The sequence below is a fragment of the Triturus cristatus genome, chromosome 10 (genome assembly GCF_964204655.1).
Source record: "Triturus cristatus chromosome 10, aTriCri1.1, whole genome shotgun sequence".
In the NCBI taxonomy this organism is placed as follows: domain Eukaryota; kingdom Metazoa; phylum Chordata; class Amphibia; order Caudata; family Salamandridae; genus Triturus; species Triturus cristatus.
In genome coordinates, this window is record NC_140593.1 from 64,397,541 (window position 1) to 64,418,420 (window position 20,880).

The window sequence follows — 20,880 nt, forward strand, 5'->3', positions numbered from 1 at the left end:
AACCTCAGGCAGAGGCTGCAGCAGGCATCCTCCTCCCGTTCAGTGCCTTTAGTGGGGAGGCGTAGCAGAGCCTACTTTGCCGCAGTTGAGCCCTCGAAATGCGGTGGCTACGACCAAAGGCCCAACATTGCCAGGCCTGGGGCGTGTGCCATCCACGTGACCTTCACTCCGTGCCTCCAGGTGCACCCTTGACGAGGCGGTGGCCCATGAACCTACCTGCTCCTCCCGTCTGACAACCTTTGTTGCGTGGGTGGAGAGCGACAGGGTAAGGTGAGCCGAGCACGGGGCAAGGGTGGTGGCCCGTGCCCATCGGGACACTGTGGCAATCACCCTCTCTTCTGCCTGGACCTGTGCGGCTTTCCCTTCCATCGCTCAGGCGCTCGTGGAGGGAAGCATTGTGTGACGTTTCCTCAGGAGTCACGCCGCGAGGGAATGCTGGTGCCGGGGATGCAACCTACGGCTCCTGGACGGCAGCAGAGAGGGCCTGGACTGACTTGGTGACCTGCAACAACTGCAATCCATTGTGAGGTGGCTGCGGGGGATGAGACAGCAGCCCTCCTCATACCTGCTGCCCCCTTACGTGGGGCCACAAACTACCTTCTACCCCCCCTCAAATCACCCTCCCTTCCTTCGCTCCTGTTTGCTGCTGCTGTGGCTGGGCCCTAGCGACATTGTGCTTGGCCCTGAATGTTTTATTAAGGTGCCCGTGGGCTCCAGGACTTCAGTGCCTTGGAGGATGCCATACTGCCCTGGTGCTGAGCTCTGGACCTGAGCCACCTGAAGTTGGAGTCACTGTTGGCTCTTGTCTGTGTGTTGCATGTTTTGGGGTGTGCTGCGGCTTGGGTGGGGAGACCTCAGCTGCATCCGCTAAATCTACTCCAGCCACAAACCTTCCGGTTTTTTTTTTTATTCTTTTTTATTAAAGTTAGGGCATAGCAAAGTCATACAAATAAAACGCATATTGTAATTGGTTTGTACAGTTCCTTGAGACATTCTGCACATCACTGTTACAGATATTACATGATGGATCACATTTATAAATCCACACAGTTCTTTGCATTCTCTCCCTGTTTCAATCCGAAATTTCCTCACTCGGCAACTCAGGTGGGTCACATATAAAGCCCCTGTATTTGTTCCAGGCTCCCCACACTCTCCCCCATTTCTGGGGACAGCCTCGGTTGACATATGCAGCTTTCTCTGCAACCATGGCTCCATCCATGTCCATACACCATTCAGTGAGTGTTGGCGAGCACCTGGAACCCCACAATCTAGCTATATTTCGCTTTGCGACCATCATTCCCAAAGTTGCCCAGTCCTGTGCTGGATGATTCAAATCATTGGGTTCCCATATGTTTAACAAACATCTTTTAGGCTCTGGTACCACCGACACCTCCTCCGTCTGTGATATGGTTCTCATCACTGCCGCCCAGTATGGCATGATCTTCGGACAGTGCCATATAGTGTGGTAAAACGTACCCTTCTCCCCACACTCCCGCAGGCAATACGGATGGGAGGCATTCCCTATTTTGTGTAGGGTTAACCTAGTGTAGTATATACGGTGTAATATCTTTAACTGTACTAGTCTTAATCTCGAGGGTATTGCAACTTCCCGTGGTGATGAGAGTGCCATCTGCCAGTCTGTCTCGTCGAGATCCCCAAGGTCCGAGGACCATTTGTCCTTCAATGCCTGTGTTGGGTCAGGTAGGTTATTAATTAATTTACGGTAAGTAAAAGAGGTGGCCTTTTTCGGCATATAGTCAGTCAGCAGCCTATCCTCTAAGGGAGAAGCCTCCGGCAATGCGGTGTTTGGTGGTATAGCCGCCTGTAGTGCATGTTTAATCTGCATGTATCTGAATTGTTCAGATAGCGCAAGTTCGTATTGTTCCTGTAGGCGCCCAAACGTGATCACCCCGCCCTTAACCCAGAGATCGCCTACCGTGGAGATGCCTATTGCGTCCCAACTATTGAATCCCTTACTGTTGCTAAATCGCCCCAGCCGCTGTGTATCCCAGAGTGGAGTGAGTTGTGTTATAACCCCTTGCCATCCCAGTTTCTTATGCGCTGAGTACCATATGTCAACTGTATGTGCCGTCGGCCCAATCAGTGGGTTAGATCGTTTTTTATTGTCGAAGGCCGCCAAGATGCCCCCTATCTCCCAACCCACAAACCTTCTGTTTTGATTGCTTCTCAGGGGTTCTCTCCCTGGAGCAGTGGCAGCCTCCTTTCTTAGGCACTGGGGAACTTCTCTGGACACCCCCCTGGGCATGTCTCCTTGCTGTTGTTTGTTCTAGAGACACCACAACCCTTCGCGATGGGGTGTCTTTGTTTTACTGCACCTTTCCAGACACCATGCACAGGAGACTGCATGCCTGTGGAAGCGAGGACTGATTCCCCCCACCCCTGGCAGTGAGCCGGCAACACCCTCCACCCATCAAGGACAAGCTGGACATAGTGCTGGCAGCGATTGAGAGGTTACATGTCTCCATGGAAAACAAAATCCGTCCTCTGGCAGTGGATTTTAACATCCTTCGTATCGATCAGAGGAAGCATAGTGACTGCTGAACGTGACCTGGCTGATCTTCAACCAGTGTCTGCGGCCACCAAGAAAAGCTCGCCGGCACTATAGGACTGTGTTAAACAACTGGAGACTTGAGTGGACAACGTGAAGGGGCGCTCCCGCAGGAGTAATCTGCGTGTGGTGGGCCTTCATGAAACTACATGGAAGACTGGCTTTGATCCTGCACGCCCTCAGACGCCTTATCGCTCTTTTTCTCCATTGAGAGGGTGCACAGGGTACCTGCTCGTTGGCCTCCGCTGGGGTCTTTCCCACTCCCGGTGGTCCTCAAACTCCTGCACTTCAAGGACAGAGACGTACTCTGAGCGGCCCGTGATGCGGGTCCCCTAATGGTGAACAATCATCGTGTAATGCTGTTCCTGAACTACACTTTGCTGGTGCAGCGCCAGAGGGCCACATTCCAACACGTCAAGTGCAAGCTCCAGGTGCTCCATTTTCAGTATTCATTGATCTTCCCTGCACGGCTGCGGGTGGTCCTTGATGGAAAATCCTACTTTTTCACTGAGCCAGTGTCGGTCTGGGACTGGGCGGAGAGACATGCCAGCGGCGATTTAGCTTTCACACTGTCTGCCTCAGACAGGGCCACTGTGTTGCACAAGCGCCGTGAACGTGCAACTGACATGGGGCCTCCCAGTGGCGACGGTCACCAAGGCTCCCTGATCTGGAGCAAGTGACCCGCGAGACGCAACTTACAGAATCCATCCATGCCGCTGACTGGTACACGGACTTGAACACTATACCCAAGAAGTCCTCCAGGAGAGACAGCGGTTTGTCACAATCCTGCTCCCCCTCCCCCCCGAGCTCAATTCCACCACCATGATAACCTTTGACTTCACTGCATGCTCACTCCCTTCCTTTCCTCTTTCCCCTTTATATTGCCCCCCTTCTTCCATTTACCCTCTTGCTCTACAAAGTGACTTGAGTCCCCTCTGCCCCCGCAAGCTCCCCCATTTGCATGTATCACAGGCTTTGGCTTTCCTTGTGGTGCCTGGCACCTTTGTGTCTGTCTCTGTGCGCTGGCTGCACTATGTGCCCTACATAAGGTGTAATTGTTCTCCCCCCGCTCCTCTTATTCTCCACATCTGTCTTCCCTGCTGCTATATACGCAGGACACCTCTATCTGTCAGACTGTGACCTTATGTGCACTGCGCGTCCCCTGCCACACATCCTCCTTGCTCTGCCCCTGCACTGCTGCATTCCTTTATTGCTGCTACCCTGGCATGAGGTTCCGCCTGGCAGCACTCTTTCTGCATCACCTGCTGGAACCCCCTTAACACACTGTTTGCATGGCGCACAGTTCTACCAAGATTGGCCAGGGCACCATTGGCGCCATTCCCGTAGTATTTCCGTCTCTGTTCTGTTGTTTTAGACCACAGGGCAACTCTGTCCCACGGATGCTTCTGCATTCACCACCTGGACCCCGTTGCTCTTGCGGCACGTGGATTTTGCCTGTGGCCCGACCAACAATTCCTCTACCCGACTTTCATGTGATCACATTTTACATCAGGGGGATGCACACCCCCTCCCAGCGCTATTTGATATAGTTTTACTTGCATTGCCAAAACACCAACATAGCCTTCCTCTAGGTAACAGATATCACTCAGGCTCCTTAGGCGCTGGAGAGGCCAAGTTTTTGCAGCAAACTATTCCTCCTTTGCCGGGGAGGGTTGTCATCTGGATTTGGGCATGGATTCCCTTTGTAGCCGCTGCCTCGGTTGTTGACCCCCGCTGTCATTTCCTCTTTTTGGAGGGTGCCCTGGAGGGCTGCCGCTTGCTACTAGGATAGAAATAAGCTCAGGATACTGAGCAGCCTGCTTTCATTGCCGAGCTTTCTGGCGCCCTGGGGGGTATTCCCTGGTTGTTGTGAGAATTCAACAGTGTTCTAGATCCCCTGCTTGGCAGAGCTTTCCCCTGTTCCTCCAGTCCCCTACGCACTCCAGTGCTAACCTTCTGAGCACATGGCTGTACCACTGGACACTAGTAGAATTACGGCGTCAGTGTCACGCAGGGGATAGGGTTGACTCCTTTTACTCACAACCTCACAACCTGCACATGCGCCTTGACTGTATTGTCTGCTCTACTGAATTGGCCACGTTTGTGACACACACTGACTATCTAGGGAGGATGCACTCAGACCACATCCCTTAGTACATAAAGGTCTGCTGGCACAACGCTCTCCCTCATACCAACGTGGCGACTTCGCCCTGAAGCACTGGAAGAGGAATACGTAGTGTGATCTTCAATGTCTGCCGTCTTGAATTATTTGACACAAATACCTGCGCTGCGTTGTCACGCCTCTTGGAATTCGATGTGTTCAAAGTCATCATCAAGGGGTCACTGCATGGCTACAGTAGCGGGCATAAGAAAACAACTGGATCAGGGTGTTGCTGGGGCGGATCACAACCTCTGTCTTGATCAGTTCGCTATCTCATTGGGCTGGAGCAGGCGTCAGCTTACCAAGGCATGGTGGGAACACACACCACTGCTGGAGCGCCTACATTAAAAAAACAACGAAAGAGTGAGGCCAAACAACGGACAGGGAAGGAAAGCCAACACAAGGAAACACTTTTGTTTAAAAAGAACCCTCACTTACCAACCTACTTGGTGACATGCTTCATCATTGGGTCCCCACCAGAGAGGCCGAGTGCCTCTCTGGTGAGCTACGACGCCTAGTTACAGCGGAGCTGGCTTTTTGTATGGTATGTGTGTGTGATTGTGAAAATAGTGAGTTTTAAAGATGCCTCTGTTAATTCCCCCAAAAAGTTTAATGGTGGAAAACCAGGCAACATTAAAAACAAGTGAGTTGGATGTGATCTATCTGGCTAAATTGACCAGACACATCCAATTTGTCATAGTGTGCCACAAGTGGTCAACATGTTTCTGCTTCAAAGTGCTATTTGCGAAGCCTTCATCATACCAACCCACCACGGCGGTATGCGCACGCTAAGGCGCACCCTAACCTGTGGGGGATATATCGAACAAACTCACGGTTTATCCGATCAAACCTTCAGGATTTCCGAAAGCCGTTAAGGATCTGTAAAAATAATCAGACATGAAAACAAACACAACAATTCACAGAGAGTATTTCATTGCTCGTGTGTTTGAGCTACTTCATTATCTTGGTGCCTCATGCTGTTGTCATTGTGCTCTCCATAATGTGGAACATACCGCTAAAAACCTTATCTACGGAATCTATGTCAGCGGCAACTAAACACTAACACAACGCGCCAAACAGGTGCATGCTAAGTGTGCTCATTCACCGTATGGCTGAAAAAAGACAGTGGCGCACTTCTTGATTATGCACGCTAATCGCCGGCGTTGCTGGGATTTGTTAGTTAAGAGAAAGAACATGATTCTACTGTCAGGACGCGAGAGTAGTAGAAACTCACGTTCACAGTATGGTGGCGGTTTATGTAGGCAAGCATTATAGCATGATTTAAAACATGGAAAAACGAGGGCTTACGTTAAGTAAAAGTAGACTTCACAACATGGGTCGCGGTGGGGGGCACTTGAACTCAAGTCAAACCCTGTGAATAACAAAAGAAAAGTGAGTACGGAGCGCACTCGCTCAGGCGAACAAAGCGGCCACTTCAATGGGACCCATGCTACTTACTTCTCTCAAGGTACGCGCCCGCTCGGCACCTACTGGATACCCTCCGTGGACCCGAATGTTAACCCGGGGTCCGTATCGCTTGGTAAATATACCGGAAGGCAATTCAGGTTAATGGGGCGTAGGCGTGTGACGCACAGGGTCACGTGATGGTTTTTGTTCTAAAGGTGATGAAGTGCTGACAAGACCACCCTTTACTTGAAATACCAAGTGAGAAAGAAGGAACCGAAAGATGTGTGCAATTGTGAATAAAGATAGGAAGAGTGCTATAATTTCCAAAATGGTACCAGTGATAAGTGAACATAGAGCAGAGTGAGGATATGAAAAGCAAAAAAATATATATCAAAGGTCAATATAAAACAAGAAAAGAGAGAGAGAAGAATGAGGTAAAGAGACCAATGATTGCCCAATGATAGAACAAAAACTTGTGAAGGATCTCAGTGTTTTTAAGATAAACATATATATTAAAAAAAATTGTATATTTTTGTCTGTTAATATGACATTTTTGTATATTTATAGGATACAAGAGATTGTGGCTCTCCTGATGAAGACGCTCTGTTAGCGTCGAAACGCTCGTTGAGAACATCTCAGCCTCAGCCACTTTGTTTGCCTTTTTGTATCTGTATCTGTTGTCTATTGCACTATACATGTGATTTGTTTCATTAGATGTATTGTATTGTCTATTTTGTTTGATATCTGTTGAATCATATATTCCAATGTAGAATTGCTTATTATCAATATATATTTTTGTGCAATCTACACACATTAAAAATTAAATATTTTTTTATTAATATGATGTACACTATGTTTCCTTCTGCAATATTGAAAATGTCTAATGTATTACATAGCTGCTTTTTTTAGACTGCCTAGGTGTTTAAGTTCATACTTATTAAAGTCTTATACACCGCATCGCTGGTCCGAGTCAAGACTGGCAGATATATCTCTGAGTCCATATGCACTGGTGGTGGCACCCGCTAGGGTTGTCCCCTCTCTCCCCTACTTTCTCGCTGGCTATGGTGACCCTGGCGCATAAACTGGGAGCCCAGGGACGAGACTAGGGGTTCCTGTTGGGGGATGGCATGCATGCTGTCTCACTTTACGCTAATGACATGCTTCTTTACGTGCAAGATATCTGTGAGCCCTTGCCTGCGATTGAGGGGCTCCTCTCCTCTTTTGCAGCCATTTTGGTTTGGCGCGTTCATTGGGGCAAGTCTTGCCTCTTCCCTTTGTCGCCAGAAGCAGCGGACCCTGGCCTCTGACTGGGTGGGCAGGTGGTGCAGTGGCAGCCGGACATAATACGCTACCTCGATATCTGGATTTATCATGGCACGGTGGCACTGGGGGATGGAAACATACGCCGGGTTGTGTCCCCCCCCCCCCCCCCCCCCCCCTTCATGGGCAGATTTCATTTTGGACAACCATGCCACTGTAGGTGGCAGAACGCATTGCTCTGTCTAAGATGGCAATTCTACCGCGCTTCTATTATTATTTTGTTAATGTCTGGATTTATCTGCACAAATCCTTTTTTGTCATGCTTGAATGTCTGCTTGGCTACTTCATATGGTTTGGCAGTCGCCGCTGAGTAGCGCTGTTGAAACGGTGCCTGCCCTGTTGAAGATTGCATTAATCTCTTAGCATGAGCTGAAAGCCATTTTGTACTTGGCAGCCATTTTAGTTAGCTATGTGCTGGCCATTAGCTGTTTCCCTCTCCCAGAGTCTTGCACATGCTCAGTTGTGCTTAGCTAGTAGAGTGCACCTGTTCCTAGTGAATAGGTTAAAGGTCGAAGTTCTACATTTAGAAGCAGGGCTCAGCGCAACATTTGCTTTGACATTTCGACATTTGAAAGACGAAATGGCAGGGCAGGGACAGAAAGAGGTTTTGCTTACTTTTTTTTGGCAAAAGCACGTTTTTGTTCACTCATATGAACAGATTTAATAATAATGGTATATGTGAGCTCTTATTAAGACAATGGCTCTGCCATATATACATAGCACTAATGCTTTTAGGGCTGAATTAAGGAAGCAATGGGATTTAGTTTGAATTGTAAATGTAAATGAATTCATGTGCCCTCGTGTCACACTTGTACATTTGCTAAAGGAATATGTTCTTTAGCTAACTCAATGTGCTATTTAGCTCCTCAGAGTTTGTTTATGCCCAGTTGCTACAAATTGGGGTTGATAGTGTTAACAGAATGAAACCTGTTACAGGTTTCCTACTGTCAAAAATGGGGGAAGGTGGCTAGCTCCTCTACAAATTAAGGGTAGGCAAATTTATGTTTTCTCTCTCTTTTTCTTAATTTCTTTTGAGCCTGTCTAAACTGTCTGTGAAATAGCCATGAGACATTTAATTGGCTATTCAGTAATACTGTTTTAAACATTATTAGCATTAATAAAATGAATAAATAAATTTGCTATGTTACTGCCAATCCTGTCTGATGAAATTATGAAAGGATGAGTAGTCTAGATTGTGGTTTCCTTATTTGATCTTTAAGGGGAACTAGCTGTGGGTAGTTTTTATTCTAAAATTCTCAGGTGATAACACCACTCTTGTTTGTTATTCTCATGCTACATACAGTTTTGCAAGGGCATAACTAGTTTTTATTAGCTAGTCTGTGTAAATAAACTGATAGTCCTTACTAGAACTGATGTTGCATAGTTTGGATTGTGAAAAACAGAATGCAGGGAAGATGCCCATGTGATCCTTAGCAAACACTTCGTCCTAATCCTCATGGTCCTGTGTGGTCCTCCTGGTCCTCTGGATCCAGGATCATTTTTGTAATAATATGTCTGACTGCTTTCATAATTGTATTAGGAATAATGTTTATTCTGCGAGAGAAAAGTTCATCTGAGCAATTGACAAATGTTACTTTACCCTTTCCTTGATTGATACTCTAGCCCTGATAAAGGAAACACTGGAAAAGTCTAGTGAAAATGTTTTTATTAGATATGTGCTGTTGGCTATTTTGAAGTTGAAATTGATGGTCACTGAAATGCATAGGAGCCTTGAAAATGTTTTTACTGGATGGTTCTAGGATTTGCTTAGGACTAGAAAGCTAATAGTTCTGTTTCTGATAATAGTAATTACTCTCTCCTGCTATCTGTATGACCCAATGCTCTGTTCCCTTTGTACTCCTGCTTATACCTTATACATACCAGCTTAACAATATTTAGAATGAGAAATGCCCACCTAGCAATGAATTAGGATATTGATACATTTAATGAAAAAAATGTATATGCATATTTCCTACTGGATTATAGGAATGTCTTTAGCTCATGCTAAAAGGACCATCTGTTGAAGATTGCATTAATCTCTTAGCATGAGCTGAAAGCCATTTTGTACTTGGCAGCCATTTTAGTTAGCTATGTGCTGGCCATTTGCTGTTTCCCTCTCCCAGAGTCTTGCACATGCTCAGTTGTGGTTAGCTAGTAGAGTGCACCTGTTCCTAGTATAGAACTGTTAGGCTGTTCTAACTAATGTCAGCAACGTATTACTCCTCCTACTTGTTGACTGTGCAGTTTCTGTATGACCATCTATGTGCATAACTCTTCTCATGTGTACTTGTACTGCCTTTTTTCAGCCTCTGTGTGGGTATATAATGCCCCTGTTCTCTGTACTCCTTAGAAATGTCTCCTACAGTGATTTGAGAATTCTGTATGACGCATTTTTCCCTCTTTAGAGGTTAAATAAAGATGTCTTTTATATTACAGCTTCTGTGCCAATCTCTTCTTTGTTGGTTTAAAAGGACCAGGTGTATCAGTGAAGCCCCAGATTAGGTTTTGATTTCTACAGCCCACTGATTGTGACAGGCTGAGGGCTCCAACTTTGAGCACTACTAACTTGCTGCCCAAGTGGGTGACGCTGTGGTTAACTGAGCGCGACTTAGGCGACTTAGACGACACAACGACACTGACCTCCCCCGTGGTTAGTGCGCTTGCTACATCCCTGCCTCCCGCTGGTTCACGCACCCATCCTGCCCATGCAGCGCCTATCTGCTACTTCCAAAGCAAAACCAAAGTGGATGATGGACAGAGTGTTGAACAATGCAAGCACTCACCCCCAGTCAACTGATCTGGGTTTAATCCATTATCATTCTTTAGCTCACTCCGCCACCCCAGTTCAGACATGGCCATATGCAAATCAGTCTGACCCTGTGCCTCATGCGAACAGTCCAGCCCGAACTGCCAAGCCAGGTCTTCCCTGGACCGGAAACAAGCATCCTGGGACCGGTTTCTGGCTAATCAGCCGTCATCAGCCAGGCTAGCTTGAATCCAGTGGCAAAGTGAGCAAGGGACCCACGTCTGGGCATACCCTGCCAACCCCGAAACCGGTCCTAGGATGCTTGTTTCCAGTCCAGGGAGGACCTGGCTTGGCAGTTCGGGATGGACTGTACCCATGAGGCACAGGGTCAAGACTGATTTGCATATGGCTGGGTTCAAACTGGAACGGCATGGTGAGCAAAAAAATGATGGATTTAGGCCCAGATCTCTACTGGGGTGAATGTATGACATTGTTCTGTATTCTGTCCATCACTGTTGTTTTTGCATTTGTCACCCCTAGTGGGAAGGGTATGCCCAGATGTGGGTCCCGTGCTCTCCATGCCACTGGAATCAAGCTATCCTGGCTGAAGAGGGGTGAAACCCCGAAACAGGTCCTAGGATGCTTGTTTCCAGTCCAGGGAGGACCTGGCTTGGCATTTCAGGCTGGACTGTACCCATGAGGCACAGGGTCAAGACTGATTTGCATATGTCTGGGTTCAAACTGGAACGGCATGGTGGGCAAAAAAACGATGGATTTAGGCCCAGATCTCTGTACTGGGGTGAATGTATGACATTGTTCTGCATTCTGTCCATCAACTGTTGTTTTTGCACTGTGCTGCTTCCGCCATTGCCTCCGTCTCCCTAATGCCTCGGTGCCGTACACCCCCATGCTCCAGCTGCTTGGTACGCCCAGAAGACGGATACACTCACTATAGTGGCTACTGCCCCTTGGCATTGTAGCGCGGCGCGGCCTGGTATCGCAGTTACTGTTAATAGGCTGCAGTAAAGGACACACGGACGCCAGTGTACAGCTCTGGGCCGGAAGACCACGTGCGGTCTCGCCCACGTTTATTAATCCCCTCGGAACGAGCCCGCCCGAGGGGTGTAGGGATGCATGTATGGTGCTACATTGTTCGGGAGAGTCCGGGTGGCTCTCTACATCCCTCCTTTCTTTTAGTTCAAAGTCCATGTTCGCCCCCTCACGGGGAGGGGCACACAAAGTCTGCCAGTCTTTGGCTGGGGACCGGGTTAGGACGGAGGCCGGGCCTCTGGCTTCGGGTGTACGATGCCGGGGGACTGGACGGAGGATCTGTCAGCGACATCCTCTCACCCGGATCTGGGTCAGTGGGTCTTGGACAGTCATTGCTACGCAGAGGGGACCGCTGGCTAGCCCCCGGAGGGGACAGCACTCTGCCGGGAGATGCCGGGGCACCCCCATCCGGAGGAGGGCATCGGGCCTGGGGCTCGTCACCATCAGTGTCCATTCCCGCAACTGCCTTGAAACTCGACACATTCCTTGTAATGACCTGTTGGCCTCGCCTGGCTGTCACCATGGTCCCTTGAACCGCAGGTTACCGTCCACACCTCGGGCTCATATGGGGTCCGGAATTTCCATCCCGGGTGTCGATCTTTGATGACCACTCGGTCTCCGACTTGTACCTGTGGTTCTTGGGCTCTTCGAGACTCACTCGCCTTCTGATTCGTGCCTTCACGCCTCGCTTGGATGGCCGCTCCGTCTCTCTCAACGGGGACCCACCCTGGACCGGACGGGATGAGGTCCCGCGGGGCCCGCTTGAACAGGATGTGAGCCGGAGCACACTTGGTGGTGCTGTGGGGTGTTTGGCGGTACACTCCGAGAAACTGGTCCAGGGCTGCCTCTGGATCTTCTCCCTCCTCCACGGCAATCCACAGCGCTCGATTGAGCGTCCTCATCAGTCGCTCAACCTCCCCGTTCGCCTGGGGCCACAAGGGAGTTATCTTCCGGTGTCGGACCGCTAGACTTGCCAGGTACTCCTGAAACTCCCGCCCCTGGAAGGGGGGCCCATTGTCCGTCTTAACTTCTTCTGGCAACCCCATCGTCGCGAACACTCGACCTAGGGCCCGCTTGACTGAGGGAAACGCAGTTGATGACAGTATCTCAACGACCGGGAACTTGGAGAAGGAATCGACAATGACCATCATGTGTCGACCGTCCGGGAAGCTTCCGAAATCCATGCTGAGATGTGTCCACGGTGTCCTGCATGCTGCTTCAGTGATCACAGGAGCGGGGGCTGGGTCCCCTCCAGTGATAGTGCAGGTGTGACACTGGCGAACCATCTCGTCCGCTTTCGAGTCCATGGCTGGGAACCAGACCTTGTCCCGCAGCCGGGCTTTAGTCTTGGCCATTCCCTGGTGACCCACATGCGCCAGGGCAAGAATTCTGTCCTGGAGGCTTTCAGGGACTACAATGAGGCGACCCCTTAGGATTATTCCTTCTTCTCCCACACTGAGCTCACTCCGGACATGCCACAGTTGCTGTCGAGCATGGCTAACCTCGGGTCGCAGGGCTCGGGCCGCGTCCATGAAGTGGGCCCATCCATTGCTGTCCAGAGCCCTGCGGACGAGCGTGAGGGTGGGGTCCTCACGAGTGGCTTGACCGATCTCCTCCAGCGTCATCGCCTTGGGGCATGCCCCCTGCGTGATCATGCTAACAAACGCCTCCGTGCCACAGGTGTCTTCCGGTGCGGCGGACGGTGTCTTTGGCTCTGGGTGACGGGAGAGATAGTACTTTAAAGTCATACGCCTGGAGCTGCACAGCCCACCGCTCAATCCTCGGCGGCGCCAGCCTGGATAGTCCAGTGAACAGTGGGATCAGTGGCTTGTGATCCGTTACCACAGTGAAATCTTGTCCGCAAAGATACAAATGGAAATACTGGCAGGCCCATTTGATAGCCAGCGCCTCCCGTTCAATCTGGGCATACCTCGTTTCAGTGTCAGTGAGGGCCTTGCTGGCATACACGACTGGTTTCCACACTTCGTGACTATGCTCCTGCAGGAGGACCGCCCCGAGGCCCACCGGGCTGGCATCCACCACCAACTCCGTTCTCCTCTGAGGGTGAAAGTAGGCCATGATCGTTTTGTCGAGGAGCCCCTCTTTGATTTCTCGAAACACCTTGTTGGCTTCTGGTGTCCATTCCCATGGGTGATAGTGGCGCGTGAGAGCGCGTAGAGGCTCTGATATGGCGGCCAAGTTAGGGATGAAGCGCTCACAGTAGGTGGCTGTGAGAAGTTGGCCTGGCATATGCTGGTCACTAGTTATAGTGGCCACCTTGCACCAGTCCAATTCGACTCTTGGTAGATAGGTTTAAAGACAACCTTTTAAAGAAAGCTATCCTAGTGGTAGCTGTGGAGAGCAGCCTTCAGGCTAAGTCTCTGAGGAATGTAAAGCAGCTTGTTTTACCTTATAATCTCTTGAATTACCAAATGAAAAGACACCACACAGGTATATATATCAAATATATATGTATTTATTTCTAAATATACTCTACTAATCTCTTTATGAGATTGGAGCCAGGTAAACATTCAAAAGATCAACAGTTCTCAATAAATTAAGCACAAAGATGGCTGTAGCCCTAGGGGCGTACCAGACCATATACTAAAAAAATGGTATAAACAACTCGACTTGCAAATTGAAGAGACCTAGGGCCTTGGGAATCGCTGGGGCTTCACTGCTGCAGTATTTACAGGGAAGTAGTCAGCCCACAGAGGACGCGTGCAGTGTCTAAACACACACGCGGGTTTCTCATTGGTTTCAATGGCAATATGTTGCGGTTATTATTTTACAGTTCTACGGCACTTCGGGATGGACAACAAGCAAACAACTTACAGGGTAAGTACTTCGATAGCCAATGCACACTTGGGCACCGTAATGCCAGAGTTACCTCACCCAGGGAAGCCGGGTGCACAGGTGTCCTTTGGTGTTGGGTCGCGATGCTGTTTTCAATGGGAATCGTTGAAGTCTTGCTGCTTGCGTCGTCGGGTGAAGTGTCCGTGGAAATCCAACGATGGATTGAAGTTGCAGGCGACCTAGAAATTGAGGGGACATAGTTCAGAGTCACTTGCCAGTGACCGGTGGCCTTCAGGATAGATGACCACAACTGTCGAGTCTCTTCTCGTCGCTGATGGTGTTTTGTCTCTTCGCCCACGTGGTCCAGGAGAGATCGAGGAAGACCAGCAGCTGGATTTGGAGGGTCCCACGACGTCTGCAGCTGATGGCGGTGTCGGCACCTGGATCGGAGCCAACAAACCTTGGCAACTGCAAGTCTTGTGTAGTATGAAGATCTTGGATCGTTCAGACCAGCAAGGTCCGATGGACTTACCCAGCTGGGGTAAGTGAGGGCAGGCCCAGAGCAACCAGGCGAACCCTTGGAGCAGTTCAGAAAGTCTTCGGGCGGGCTACTAGCCAACGGGCAAGCAACCGCAAAGACGCCTTCGCAGGGAAACTTCAGGAGCAGCCCACGGTCACTCGGGACGAGGTAGGCCGCTGATCTTGGGTTCCAGACCTGCTAGGGACTTGGACAATAAGTGGTCCAAAGCACAAGTTTGTAGTTCGTCGTCCAGGGCTTGCACTCGAAATTAGTGCACGGTTCCCTGGTATTGCTGTACCTCGTCACTCGTGGGGTCCAGACGCCACAGTTTCGCTGGGGACTCAAAATGGCAGACGAGAGGTCAGGAAATCAGCTTCAGGGGACGCAGGGACTTCGGGCTCCGGCGGGAGCGGTAAAGTTTGCAACCGTTGTTCAGTCCTTTAGGTGCCTGCCAAGCAGGGGAGTCACTCCTTGACTCCAAGGGAGATCCTTCGGTCTTCTAAAGATAGTAGAAAGTTGAAGGGCCAGGATTCTTCTTCGGTGAGCGTCGTCCAGGTGTAATCTAAGTTGCATTGGCAATGTGTGGTATCTTATACTGATAAGATGGGAGGGACTAGCTCTATGGCCACTCCTCTAGGAGGGCCAGGGTAGTGGGTGGTTACACCCACTTCCCTTTGTCCAGTTTCGCGCCAGGACAGGGGCAAGCAGCCCCTGAACCGGTTTGAGCTGGCATATGCACAGAGGAGCCTTTTGCTCCCCCAGTGCAGGACTTCAAAGCACTCTAAGAGTGCACCCACCCAGCTCCAATAAACTAAATCCTGTCTGGGAGGTGGTAACACCTCCCTGTGACAGGAACCCTTTTGTTGGGCTCCCTCCTCTGCGAGTTTCGGTCAGCAGCAGGAGGGCAGCCTGGTGTCTGTGCTGGTGACATCCATTTTGTGATGCCAGGGCCTTAGAAGATTTCTACCGTTTAGTATAGAGTGTACATGTCGTCCCCTCTAGAAGGGTGGGATCCTACTCCCACACCAGTTACTGGTGTGGGGGTAGGATTCCAAGTTGTTTGACACCAAACACGACATGTTTTGATGCAGTCATTCCAAAGTTAGCATTTACCGCGAGGTTATAATGCACTTAAGAGTATATGGTTTAACCGCATCCACAAACAGCAGCAGAGAATAGACTCTGCCAGCTGCAGAGGGGTCCTGCTCAGGCAGAAGCACCCCCTCACATAGTAAACCACGCACCCTGCCCTTGGGATTGATAGGGCCTACCATAGTGGTGACTGATAGGTTTATATGTGTGTGTATGGTGAGATATAGGAACCTATACCTCAGTGAGGAGTGCTAACACTACCTCACACAGGCTGCAGTAGCAGGCCTGTGGTGTCAGATTGTGAGTGCTTCCCAGGGGTGGCATAATACATGCTGCAGCCCCTGGTAGGCCTGTGAAGTACCAATGCCCTAGGTACCTAAGGTACCATATACTAGGGGTTCATAAGGTACCACAGTATCCAATCACTAGTGCATCTAATATGCACACCAATCATTTAAGGGAGTAAGCAGATAGGCTGGGGTCCTGGATAGCAGGATCCCAGCCAGACTAGTCAAAAACCATTCAAACACCAGGAAAAAAGTGGGGGCAACCATATAGTCAGATTCCACCTTCCTACAGTGGCCATCCCAAGGAAGCTCCTCACTTCAGTCGGACTAGGAGGCGTGTGGGCTGCTCTGATGGCCTCGGCTTTCTTCGGGTCCACCAGGAGCCCTTCCCGAGTGAATGTGTATCCAAAGAAGTCTACGCTGCCTTGGTAGAACGAGCATTTTGCTTTATGCAGTGTCAAACCACATTCTGCCAGTCTCTGGAGCGTGGCCCTGAGGTGCGCGTGATGTTCCTCTAGCGTGTTCGAGAAGACCAAGATGTCGTCGCTGAGGTTGATCACCCCTTGCAGCCCGGACAGGGTCTCACGGATTGCGTTTTGGAAAACCTCCGCCGCCGAGGAGACTCCGAAGCTTAGCCTTTTGTACCTCCGGAGACCGACATGAGTCGAGAATGCGGTGATGTACCGGCTGCTCGGGTCGAGCTCTAGCTGATGATAACCGGCATTTAGGTCTAGTTTCGAGAACCATTACGCCCCATTGAGGTCTGCCACGATGTCGTCCATCGTAGGGGTGATATGCCGCTCCCTTTTCACTGCGGTGTTGGGTAGCCGCATATCCACACAGAGTCTGATGCCCCCCGGTTGCTTCGGCTTGGGTGCCACGACCAGCGGGGACACCCAGGGGGTGGGGCCAGACACCTTCTCGATAACGTCCAGCTCCTCGAGCTTCCGCAGCTCCTCTTCCACTTGAGGGCGCAAGTTAAATGGCACCCTCCGATGCCTGAGGGCTACCGGCCGTACCGACTGGTCTATGTGCAATTTGAAACGTTTGCCCTTGAGTTTCCCCAGGCCGGTGAAGAGTGTAGGGAACTCTTTGAGGATGTCTTCGGCGTGGGACTCGTGAATCTGGTTTGCAAAAAACTCTAGACCAAGATCTTCCGCCGTGTGACAGCTGAGCAGCATCCCCTTCTTGCCTTCTGTGACATGAAACTGTGTCTGGGTGGAGTATTCCCCACTGGCGATGGTGGCGCTAATGACGCCACGGAGAGGAAGAGGGTCCGTTCCCCCGTATGTGTATATGCGCGCCCTGGACAGCCGGTCATATTGGTCGGAGTCCATTACGTTGACCGAGGCCCCAGTGTCTATGAGGGCTTGTATCTCCGTGTCTCCCACCGAGACAGAACACATGGGCGGCGGCCTTCGCCGGGATCCTGTCCGGCTGACGTATGATACCACAAAGACTTCGTCGTCTTTGTCTTCGTATATTGGGGGCCGCGGCTGTGGCTGGCGGTCTTGGTTCACCAGTGGCTCTTCCTGCGAGACCTGGCGTACTTGCTGGGGCCCAAACCTGGGCCTCGATGACGGCTGTCAGAACCGCCCGCCCCAACACACTCGGGCATAGTGGTTCATCCTCCCGCAGCGGGAGCACGTCTTCCCTTTTGCCCCACAGACGGCCGTTGCTGGGTGGTCATCCCCACAATACCCACACGACCCTCGTGGCGCGGGTTTCGGCGCTTGGCGGGGTGCAGCGGGACGTCGCTGGATCGCCTCCACCTTTTCTTCCTTGATGGGTGTGCTCTTGAACCCCGACCCCGTAGCCACTGGGGTGTGGAGGGCCGCCTCCATTTCTTCTGCCCGGGCATCCGACAGCTCATGGGACCGGGCAAGCACGAGGATCTCATCCAGCGAGATTCCTGGCTGGCGAAGGATCAGCTTGCGCAAGAGCTTGGAGCGACAGCCTAGAATGATCTGGTCTCTTATCTCCACTCTTTGGTCCACGAAGGGGCACATGCTGGCCAGCCGGCGCAGCCGCACATAGAACATGTCGACGGATTCCGTGTCTGTTTGCCACGCCCTCCGGAATTTGAACTTCTCGAAATCCGGATTGAGCTGGGGATCAAAATGCGCATTCAGTGCGGCAACCGCTGCGTCGTAATCATCATCGTTCCCTGTGTCGGGAAGCGTGTCGAACAAATCATAGATTTCGGCCCCGCCATAGTAAATGAGTAGTGACCGCTTGACTGTCCCATCGGTCTCCCGGGTCCCTTTAAAATAGTGATTTAAACGTCCTACCCAGGCCTTCCACCTTGGCGCCGCTGTGGCCGGATCCGAGATCTCGCTGAACGGTGGCAGTGGTGCTACTGCGGTGTGGGAGACCACCGGTGGCGGCGGAGGATTGTTGCCGGCGCCTTGATTGGACCCGCCTGCTTGTGGTGCGGCCGCACCTGCTGCAGCCACTGTGGACATCGTGCGGCTGCACTGGGTGTGGCTGCGGTGTTACCACTGCGTGGTTGGCTCCGGGTAGTCCTTTTTTTTTGTTTTGTTTTTTTTGTTCTTTGGGTGGCCTTGCCAATGCTTGTTATAATTGTCCTGTGCTTGGACGTGATGTTGCCCACACGTGGCTGGTGTTGCCAATGCTTGTTTGAGTTTGCTCCTCCTTTCCTCTTGTTGTTTTTTTTTTCCTGCTGTGTAGTGCTTTAATTCACTCGTGGAACTTTATTGGCAGCAGCACAGTGCTTTATTGTTCATCCTCCCCTCACTTGATGAGCTCTCCACCTCGTTCCAGAATGTGCCTCACTCGAGAGCGAGCGAGCAGCCAGGCAGGCAGGAGCAGGGCAGCTTCCCCAAGGCCCCCTCCTGGAAATCGGCCGATGCAACCGGCGCTACGGGAGGCACCCACGTGGACTCCAGCGCAGGGGCAGTAAACGGAGCAGATCGCAGGGGCGCCCGGGCAGCCACTCACCTCCGGATGGCGCGCAGCGTCACAGGCCACAGGATTCACGCCGGCAGCATACGGGTGGGCTCCGCGAAGTCTCAGCAGCACCAGGTGAGCACCAGGGGCAGCGGCGATGCGGGTGGGCTCCGCACAAGCCGGGCTCGCCGTTAAGCACGCGAAGTTGCGACCGGCCTCGTCGCCAGTGTAGCGCGGCCTGGTATCGCAGTTACTGTTAATAGGCTGCAGTAAAGGACACACGGACGCCAGTGTACAGCTCTGGGCCGGAAGACCAGGTGCGGTCTCTCCCACGTTTATTTATCCCCTCGGGACGAGCCCGCCCCGAGGGGTGTAGGGATGCATGTAAGGTGCTACATTGTTCGGGAGAGTCCGGGTGGCTCTCTACAGGCATGAGGCGGGCCTCCATACTTTGGGTGACCTCCTCTTTGATATTACACTCGTTCAATTTGCGAATCTTAGACACCAAACTCGCTTCCCCCCCCCCGCAGTTCCTTAGATACAACTCGATTATAAACACAATATAAATGCCCTGGGGACCATTGCTGCCTGAACCGGCCAACCATCACGTACTACCAAATCTACGTCACCTGGACGTGGGGCGTCACCTAGTCACGTGGCTCACCAGAGCGCTGCACACGCACACCTGCGTGCCTGTCCTGATGCTTTGTGACCGGGGAGGGGGCGGACCTGGGTAGGGCGTATAGTGATGTGGAGTGGGCCACGATCTTGGCCTACCCTGCAACACTCTCGGAACGCGCTGTTCATAATAATGTAGTTTTACATCCTGCATAAGGCGTATCCCAGTCATGCAAAGGCGAGCCTGTCTTTCACGGCACGGATGCCTCCTGTCCCCGTGGCAAGCGCGAGGATGCAGCCTTCATCCACATGTTTTGGTTCTGTCCTCAGCTGGCCGTTTATTGGCCTCCGTCACTGCCTGCCTCTCCCGCGCCACTGGGCTTCCTTCGGGTGCGCTCTTGGCTTGCCTAAGCACCCTAAGACAAATAGGGCCATTGCCAAGTCATCACACATGCCTGTAAGTCGGGGGGCCCTCCGTGGCCTCTTTCCTGGGCTCGATCGGTGGATGTGTAGGCGGCACCGGAGGGCACTGTGTTGCAGTCGGAGGAGCTACAAGGACGCCAGAAGTACCCTATTTGGCATCAGTGGGATGCCCTGCTCAATGCTTTTAAATCTGGAGCAGATGCTCTGACCCTCTTTCACCTGTCCGACTGCTCGCCCCCACCTGGCGCGGGGCCTGCTCCTCGCTCCAGCGCTCCTGACCTGTTCACTGCCACAGACGCTCGACCTGTTGCCTTGCTTGACCGCCTACCGCCGAAGACCAAATGTGTTGCCTCCTCACTCTCCCCGCTTCCTTCTTTCTTCCCCCCGGTTCCACCACTTGCCTGCGTTTCCAGGTGCTCAACTAATACGGATTTCTCCTTCAGTGGCGGGAAATGTTTGGGTGTGTGCTAGGGGGCCTGACTCCTCTGTGTGCCGGGTGCGTGTGCTCATGTTGTTATTTTACACTTTCTTTCACCCCCTCCTTTTCCCCTGTACCTGCGTGCCCTCACCTGCCTGTGCTACACATTTCCCTTGTTCTACACACTGAGCACGGTTCGCTTGCTGTTGTCACTGTCACACATCCATGCAGTGCACTGTGAAGATGACGATACTGTTTGCAAAATACTTCATTTAAAAAAGAGGATACTCCGATTATCTGTAAAGGACAGTAACTGACCATAACCCACCACTAGCATCACTGCAATGGGACGCAGTGAAGACCCCCACGCGGGGGCTGCGGGGGCTGCAGAGGCTGAGGCGTGGTTATGCAGTATTTAGGAACACCAGAGGGAGGAGCTCACCCCATTATTTAACAGTGGCTCTGTGGATGATCCATTAATGGTGTGGGACTCGGTTAAGGCATACATGAGGGGCAGCTGGAGTGAGGGAGGCACTAAATGATTGCCTCCATAACTGAAACAG

The 20,880-nt window shown here is 51.5% G+C and overlaps 1 protein-coding gene across 4 annotated transcripts in view; it reads left to right on the forward strand.

Annotated features, from left to right (window-relative positions):
• The window catches only part of BTD (biotinidase), a 291,215-nt gene that overhangs the window by 172,033 nt on the left and 98,302 nt on the right, over positions 1-20,880 (forward strand). The window contains exon 1 of one of the 4 annotated variants that reach the window (XM_085630425.1): positions 19,738-20,312. The exons of 2 other annotated variants lie outside the window; for them this stretch is intronic. The gene's annotated coding sequence lies outside the window, so the exon portion shown is untranslated. Of the gene's footprint in view, positions 1-19,737; positions 20,396-20,880 lie in introns of those variants that run through there. One more of the 4 variants, XM_085630424.1, reaches the window with a different exon arrangement.